The sequence below is a fragment of the Argiope bruennichi genome, chromosome 3 (genome assembly GCF_947563725.1).
Source record: "Argiope bruennichi chromosome 3, qqArgBrue1.1, whole genome shotgun sequence".
Lineage (NCBI taxonomy): Eukaryota > Metazoa > Arthropoda > Arachnida > Araneae > Araneidae > Argiope > Argiope bruennichi.
This window is the reverse complement of record NC_079153.1, coordinates 105,100,973-105,110,480: the sequence shown is the minus strand read 5'-3', so window position 1 is coordinate 105,110,480 and position 9,508 is coordinate 105,100,973. Positions and strand designations below refer to the sequence as shown.

The 9,508-nt window shown below is 32.1% G+C and overlaps 1 long non-coding RNA gene across 1 annotated transcript; it reads right to left on the bottom strand.

Moving 5' to 3' along the window:
* Window positions 1-5,816: 5,816 nt before the first annotated feature.
* Window positions 5,817-9,153, bottom strand: LOC129964268 (uncharacterized). Its single transcript, XR_008784088.1, has 4 exons — window positions 9,111-9,153; window positions 7,820-7,977; window positions 7,624-7,730; window positions 5,817-6,043 (listed from the first exon to the last, which is right to left on the bottom strand). It is a non-coding gene; the product is annotated as an uncharacterized LOC129964268 (long non-coding RNA).
* Between the last annotated feature and the right edge of the window lie 355 nt (window positions 9,154-9,508).

The following is a 9,508-nucleotide window of genomic DNA, read 5'->3' as shown; positions in this document are numbered from 1 at the left end:
CTTAAATAGGCCGGACGATGTAGTTTTATGTCCAAAGATTCACTTTCTCCGTAATAATTCTTACACTGATGAAACGGATTCTCAGTTTCGAAAGATTTTAGAACAAATTCAGTTTTAAGAAACAAAGTACCCGAGTTTCTAAGGATTAAGAGCAATTTGGCATTTAATATTTATTAAAACAATTTAAAAACACGGAATTCAATAGGATTTTGTTTAATTTGGGATACGTCATGGTTAAATTCCGCGATCTGTGAAAACTGAGAATATAAGCTTGAAGAGAATTAAACCAATTCCAATTTATTAATACTGAATAGTAGGAGAGTAGTAGATCATAATAAAACAGATTGCGTTAGTAACCCATTTGCAAGAATTTGACTTGAAACCCTTTGTTTCCTAAAATGAAGCTAAAACTGTCCGATGTCCGTTTGTTTTACGTACGAAAGGTATGAAAGCCGACAGCAAGCGAGGTATAAAGAGACTGAAGAGCGATACTGGATGGACGAATTCTTCCACTATTTTACCCCAATATATGTAAAGCCTTATTGAATTACTTTTGAAGCCCCTTACAGGGAAGATAAGGGAGGCAATATGCACACGTTCTTTTTATCGTCAAATTACCATCATTGACGGCAATTATTTCTCAAATTGAAACTGCACTAATTTAAGAGAGATACCCATTTTTAACCATTAAGAATGACTTTTTTAAATCGATATTTGATAGACATGCTATATTACACAATCTGAATAAAAAGGGATTTAATCCAAATGTACGACCAAAGAAAGTACATCTTGTAAACAGCTGTATTCTGAATGCTGGTTTTCCAGCAAAAATAAATTTTATACTAATAATACTACAACTGTGCGAGCTGTAGATACGGCTATATAACCGATAATAGTTCAATACTCTAAGCGGGGCAGGTAGTTGACATACGTCCTATCAATATTGCATTTGCAAATCTACCTAGTTAAAAATTCCAAAGCATTTTGATTTCGATGGTGATCAGGCATCGAATTCAAAATATCTTCATGAATTTAGAAGACTGTCAATGAACTGGCTAGCACAGCCATTGACAGTCTGGTCACAAGTTAAAATTTTGCTGACAAGCTTTCTAAAAATATTTAATTACTAAATTCTATTCTCAATAAAATTTCAGAGAAAGCTAGACATTTTAAATCTACTTTCTTTTGTTTATCAAACAAACAAAATTCGCAAATCCGCCTATTTCCAAACTTTATTATAAACAGGCGATTTCTTTCACGAACCTAAACTAATATTGAAATTATGTAGCACGTCATGAAGAATACTGTAAAAGCTTAATCCTACCATTCCTGAAGTGCGTGATGGAAATTTCTTGCTAAAGGAAAGATTCGATTTTTAAGGTATATTTCTATACAGAGCCCAATTACTTCTTAATTTCATCGATAATTTCAAAATTTAATACTTCGCGAGACTATAAAGTAGGGATTTAAATGAATTAACAGAATTTAAACGTTTAATTCATATCAATGAACTTATTTTCAACAATATATTAAAGGAAGAATCCCAATTTAAGATGTACTCTGAAAAATTAATGCCCGATTAAAAAAGTGCAGAGCTAACAAGTTGTAGGGTTATTCAAAACTTCACAAGTGATGAGCTGTTAAGAATACCAATTAATACAATCGAAGTGCAATATAGATACGTTTTGCAGGACATAGGTCAGAGCAAAAGCATGAAAATGCAAGTTTTCATAACTCATTGCACCTCCAAGTCAAAACATTACAAAGTTGCTATCTAGTAAATATTAACTGGACATGCATTTGATTTGTCAACGATGGAACATTAGAAACACCCAACAGATTAATTCCTTAACGCTATGCTATATTGAAACATTTAAGTATTGAACATCGATTTCTAACTAAAAGAGGGAAGGGGCTGGAACTTAATTTTTATCCATTTGTTTATTTTGACAAAATAAAGGCATTTCAAGTGTTCTAATTTTCTTTTAAAATATAAAAATTTAAAACACTTGACAGTTAAACTGCTGCAACCTGCCACGGAAACTACAGATTCATTTTGTTTGAAACGTTTAGAACCGATGCTGGCCAGACACCATGGTCAAAACGTTTCCATTGCTTTTCGAAGAAGGCGGTCCGTTAGCTTCGCCGGCAAGCCACAGGCTACTTTCATCTGAAGGGGGAGGGGAGGTTGATTAACGATAGAAAAATATCCAAGGTTTTATAAGAATTATGAAGGACACTAATATCCAAGCTAAATTAGAATTTCAATAGAAAAAAGGCTTATCTAGGTCAAGTTTTTAAATGGGATCTGGCAACATTTGAAATAATTAATGATCCAGCAATTAGTTATTTAATTCATTATGAAACCACAAATTCTAGATTGATCGACACGATGCTTATTTAAATTAGGTATTGGCATTTCAAAGTTTTTCATTTGGGAGGGGGGGAAGGAATTCGCCTTAAAGTTAGGAAAATTATGGTTCGAAATTGCTTTAAAACGGGATGTTAATATAACCGACACTAGGGCTATTTTGGGCATCACTTCCCAATTTTAATTCGCGGTTAGATGAGGAAGAAACCCTAACTGGCACCCCCTCTCCAAACTTGGAGACCACAAAGGGATAACAGTGTTCGAGAATTTCATATAAAGCTTAATTCTGAACAATCCTTGGAGCATTTTATGTCTATTAATATGCATAATTGGTACTTGCGAAACTAATAATTACCTTAATTCCAGGATTAAAAAGGTCTCATACTAAAGTTCGGTCTCATTCAATTTCGGCGATTTCAAATTACACACCAAGACTGCTTCCACTTTCGACTTAAAATTCCGATACTTTTCAAAATAAAGTTTAGTATAAAATATTAAACCAAATTCGAATTCGAATTTTCCCCCTTCATCAATATTATACTTTAATAAACAGAATAAGCGAAACCTTTGTCGCATTTCAGCATTTTAGTTTCTTCACTTCAGAACTTTAGCTAGCGAAATAAGTTATATTTAAGAATCAAAATAGCTGATTAAAGTTATTTAAAAGGATGCATCTTGATTATCAAAGGCTGCGTATACTTTAGAATTGTCAATTCATATTCCAATTTTTGAATTTGATAATTTAGACTTTCATTTTAAAGTTTTTCTAAGTTAAAAAATCAGTTTGAAAATTAATATATTAAGTTTCATTAAATACTCACTATTTCGATTTAAAAATGTTTCACAAAATTAAATTTAACCATACATCGTCCAGCCTGGATATAAATGTATCGATTTTTAATATTTAATCAGAACACACATTTCGAAAGCAACCGATAATGCACTTTAAGAATTTCAAATATTGCACACCATAACCTACTAAATACAATCCAAAGACTAAATTTGTTGCCTATAGTTCAATCTTATGATACGATTTATGAATTAAGACACTAAGCACTATTACAAAAAGGTTTAAATTCATTTAACATACTTTAAGTCTTAAAATTCATTAGGGAACTTCAAAACATGTTGAAAGTTAAATTTTATAAAGTATATATATTCTTAAATAACGGAACAAAATAAAGCTGAGCTTAGACTATGAATATAAGCGTACAAAGCGTCAACATAGTCTAAATTTTTCAGCAAGTTAATTTTCTTCAAAAACATGGCTCAAAAATAAATTAAAGAATTATGGCGATTTAATTTAAGCTAGATATTACGGAACAGACATTAAAAAGACATGGAAAACAGACATTAAATGTTTGAATTCAAATGAAACGGACTATCATTTAAAATAATTAAGGCTACAAAAAAACGGATCAGTTACAACCTGTTGATGTAATAGATATACCATTCGAAATTGAAGTCTGCGAATATCCCGTTTAGGAAATGCTCGTTTCCAATGACCTTTAACATTGCAAATAAGATTTTATGAATATTAAATGCCGATTAAGTTTAATTTTAAGACCATTTGAAAAATAAGATTAAGTGCAAGAAGAGGATTAGTAATGTAACTAGGAATCTTACTGACCACTTAAGTAGAACATATTAACACAGCATGGTACTATTAAAAAGGTTATGAGCATTTGGTCCTTAAGTTGATAATTACTACTGCGGCTAAAATTTCTCTAACTTGACTACGAAATCAACTCGTTGAAGGGTGTAGATAGTAAACACCTCTAAAAATATTTTTTTGCAATAGCTTTAGAAGAGCAACTCCGAGTAAGAATTTGAAATCCAGGAAGTACCGCGCAGTTCGTTTGGTAATGGAAAGGCAAATGTTAAAGAATTGATATATATCGCGAACATTTAGATCTTAAATTTCGTTGTAATCCAAATAAATTTGGCAGGCAATCAGCAAATTTTTCGTGTAAGCATTAACAAATGTCGCGGAGTAATGCAAGTGCTATTAAATTTTCCATTCTGCTTTAGTTTTCAGTGTGAACATCGCAAAACTTATCCCCATACTGCTGTTCATTATCTTAAGGCAAGGAAATACCCTCGATAACGCGTCATGTATAATAATTCGCTGCAATGAAATCGTAAATATAGTTACTAACGCATTGTTAACATGTTAAATACCAGTGCCCTGGGGACCGATACTTTCCATTTAGACAGCCGGTCCCAAACAGTCTAGACGGAAAGTATACAGGGACCAGCATATTAACGTGTTAATCTCCATTTTGACTTAACTCTCCAAAATCGACATTATAATTTGCTAAAGAGATCGAATCAACTTTTAACCTCATCTTTCACTATCATAAAATAAATTGGAAAATTCTAAAAATTGGCATCTTTAGTCCTAATCTTAATTTGTGTACAGTTTGTACTTAATAAAAAATTTTTAATGCTATATAACGAGACGTAAAATTCACAATAGTGCTAAACAATTTTCAAGACTTACACGAGACTAATGTAAAAATAAAGATGCTGCGACATTAGTATTTTACCGATTTGAAAGGCGTCTTCCCATTTCAATAACTTCCAAAGATTTGCATCAAATAAATTTGCCTAGTTGAGGTAGATGCTCTTGATAACTCAAGCAGAATTCATAAATTCATTGTAAAATTATCAAAGTTTGGATAAATTCTTACGGGGAAAGTTATTCATTCCTAGTTAATACTATAAAAAGATTGAAGCAGTTATTAAATTTGCCTTTCCATTGATGGTTGGGAGATTCAAGGGAATTTGGTTCGCTTTGATTTTGTGGATAGGGAATATTTCAAAACATTTATACTGAACTAATTTAGTTACAATTCGATAGTATCGTTCTTTAGCTATTTAATCTGACAGGCGATTATCGAAAGGCAGTATACCTATAGAGGGCAAGTCTAAGTATTCAAGTAATTGAACCAATTGTGGTAGAAATGAATTGCTGACTCACTGAGCGAAACTGAAACAGGATTCCGTAGTTCACTGAACAGAATTTTAACGCTGAAATGCTACAAGTTTCAGGGAAGAATCCTTTATTTTTAGCTAGTTAAAATTCAGTTCACGGTAAGGGCATTAATTTCTAGGTTTCCTATAGCGAATAATCTAAAACGCGATTAAGAGATTGTCGCGAGTTCTCACCATTGGGTAGAGGTTAAGTTCTTGGTAGTTTTGTCCGTTTCATTTGAAATTAGATTTTAAAGGCATAGAGAAAAACTAAATTTTTAATTTAATAAATTATTGAATTACAAATTCGATATTTTGAAATTCCCTTGAATTAATTGTACACTTAATTAAGTCTAATATCCCTTCAAGACTACTTATTATCCATTAGTTAAAATTTATGTCGAGATTTACAGATTAAAGGAACAATTTTACAGATATCACTAGGATAAATAAAAATTCATTTACATCAGTTCATCTCCAGTCATGTCAAACAAACAAGCAGTATCATGCTTCAAGATCAATTTCAAAGTCATGGAAGAATATACAAGCACTTCATTAAATTATTTACCATCCAGCAGGCAGGTTATAGATCCCAGAATGTTGAAGAATTGTGCACATGCAAAAATTAATCTCGAGAAAGGCAAACCAAGATCAGCTTCGATTCTTCATAGTCAATGAATAAACTCCCAAGGAGACCTACAAATTGCATTTGATGAGTACAATGAATACAGTCAGAAGTTGACTGACATTTTAAGTATAATACGAGTGGCCATCATAAGCCATTCTTAAAGTGTTATGCATATTATCGCAAGTTCGAATAATACAATTTACTAAAAAATCGATTTTAATGTCAAGAAATTCAGCGATATATAAGCGATAATGCGAGTCATTAGCATTTTAAAATCAATGCTTTTTATTTCCGATTTTTCTTTTATCCTGAAGAAAATGAAATTTACATTTTAAAGAAAATTCAGAAATTAGAGAATTCTGGGGTGTTTATTTTGTACTTCTACAAACGAAAGAATAAGTTTATTCAACAGAATGAAAATGCTATCCGGGTAATTAGATGCGATTCGTGAAGAGCTGTCGAAATTTAAAATTTGAAGGTTGGGAAGTGTGGAAAGTAGTCGTTTACCGTCAATCTGTTTCCAATTCCAAACCGGATAATGCACTTTTGAAACTATCAAATTAAATACCCTCTTCGCCCTTATAATTCTTAATAAGAACGGACTTAAATGACGAAGAGACAAAGGAAAAAACAATACGGTAAACCGAATGCCTTTTTGGCTAAATAAATTAAGCACTGCTATTCACAACTTGAAAGTCGAGAAAACACGATTCTATTTCTTATGCATTACAATTTAAAATCTTAGACTTAATTTCACAAAGTATTAACAGGATTCCATCAATGAAATTAGAAAATTTAACTGTCAAAAATGGAGATACGATCAAATAAAATGGTATAAGATGCAACAGCTTAGTACATTTCGTCATAATAGTATTTTAGCCGAATGATATGTTACAATTTACTGAATCTGCATTTTGCAGTTTCCATTCCTTACATTTTTCTTAATCTGAAGATTCAATTCTCTAGCAGCCATAAAAAGTCCTGCTTGGTTAAAACCTTGCAATTGCACATAGGCATTTGAAATGAGTAGCAGAGTCTTAAATTTATTAGATGCTCACAGAATAAGTCGAGTTTGTTCGATTTTTGAAATTGGTCATATCCATATGCACTATGCTTTTGTAATGCAGAAGAATTAGCTCATTTTACTATTTCCCATATAATAGTCAGGAATTGTATATGCCAAGCAGAAAATTTACATAAATCAGAAATCCGATTTCTTACAAGATGATACTGATGTATAGAACGAAATTCAAATTTCGGTATTTAATACAATATCTGAACATAAATATGGAAGTAAATGCAATATCAATAAGGGTATCCCGAAAAGGTAACGTTATTAAACATGATTTTGCTTTCTGCGGAAGGGATGCAGTAAATTCACTTTTGCCTAATGCAGGCCTTACACGTCCGTCATGTTTCTTTACTACGAATGGCACGTTCAGACAAATTACGGAATAATCTAATCTTGTTTTCATTACTTCATTTAAAATGCGAACTGACATTAGCGTTTGATTACTCATTTAAATGCAAACCGACACGCTGATAAAATTTACATGTTGTACAGTATTGATGTCTTTATAGAACTAGTCTAGCTCAAAATTTCAAGGAAAAATAGAACATGAGAAGTTTGCAATATTTCAAAACTTACCATTAAAACTAGACACTTGCATTAGTTGATAGAACACTTGAATGAACAGATGCAATCACCATTGATATCTACAGTTCCATACTTTAATTTGAACCGATAGAAATTACCTATAAACGAGAGTGTTTGATTAAATTCTCATAAGCTTCTCAACACTTTCATTTCGATAATCATAAAGGGCATTAGATCGATTTCTTACCTTGGGAGGTAAATTCCTCATTTGCAATAATGCAGGAATATGGCGTTATCAGTCTGCCATCATAAATGGGCTGCATAGGCAATACCAGTTTATGACTTCAATGCAGGTGGCAGTCATCAAGGCTCCGTATAGCAGAAGCCTGAAACTATTTGAAGTCCCTGGAAGAGAGAAATACTTCGGATAAGAAATATTTTCAACACTATCGCCAGGTAAGAACTTAAGTTTTAGGAAGAATCCCAGAAGTATTTCATTTGCTTCTCGGAGCAATAATATGAGCTTTTATATAGTTGAACTATGCGCCTAATGACTTAGCATTGAGTGTAAATGAACGATGAAAATATACAAAACGACACTTTTCCTCGATATTTTAGAAGATTGATATATAGAGAAGATACTCTGTATTTTCACCAGCACCTGTTTTAGACCCGATTTAGATATCAATGCTCAAAAATTCAGTAAATATATTTTAAACTATGCGTTGTAAAACGCAGCTTAACAAAAAAGCACTTGTAAATAATTCGACATATTAAGAAAATATTAAACACCATTTTTAAAATTATCCACCAGAAGTTATTCGCCTCAAAATTCAAATTTTCTTGAGAGAATTTTATAGAATGAGATTCACATGATAAATTAGTTAATAGTGCCAGTTACAGTTACAAAGTAATACATTATTCTCCTTACTATTCTTCAACATCTTAAGATCCGTTTCTTAATTATTTAAGAAGTAAACTTTGAATAGAAGTCTATGTCTTGTATCTATTAATAGCGGCAACAACTCTTAGCTATTCGAAATTAAGATTTCCAGAAGCAATGTGAAGATTCAGATTTATATTTAAAGCATTTCTCAATCATATTGAATACGAATTATACATTATTAATCAACGAGTTAGAAACAGTTTCAAATACTTAAAACGACGCCACACACTTTTAATTTGACGAACCTGTTCAGAAACGTTCTCTCAATTGTTTGCGACTGCCATATGAAGTTATGTCGTCGTTCGTATGTTTGAGTGAAGTGAAACTTCACTTTTTACAGTTTTATCATGAAAACTCAACGGTTTTAACCGTCAATTAATCATCACGATATTTTGTCTTCCGACTGAAAATGATGGCTTTAGTCGTCATTTGCGGTAAAGTGTTAAACTCTCGTATTATGATAACGAAAGGAAAGCATAATAGTTAAGAGATGGCAGCCCTTATTTATGAATTTATAGGTTCATCAATCTATTAACTCATTAAATAATTACTCTAAAGGTAAGATTCATAATGCAATAGAAATTAAACTTACCAGTTAATGGGAAAGCAGTCACAATAACAAGCTTATATCTATATACTTATAATAAAGCTCAATGTGTGTGTGTGTGTGTGTGTGTGTGTTGGCGCTCTACAGGCCAGGTCATTTGACATACAGCTATCAAATTTGGTACATGTATACCTTAGAGGTCGGGAATGTGCACCTGGGGTCCCTTTTTTTGAAATTTTAATTAGAATTTTAATTATTAATTAAAAACTAACTTTCCCGCCAAAAGAATCTTCCATTTTCCCCACCGCCAACTTTTCCGCCAAAAAAATCTTCCATTATCCCCAGCGCCAAACGAGAAAGGCTTCCGTTGTTTTTTTCTCCCAACAGTAATGAGGCTAGGGTTAAAATTTTTCGGCGGATTATTTCAATCGGTTCTGCTTATT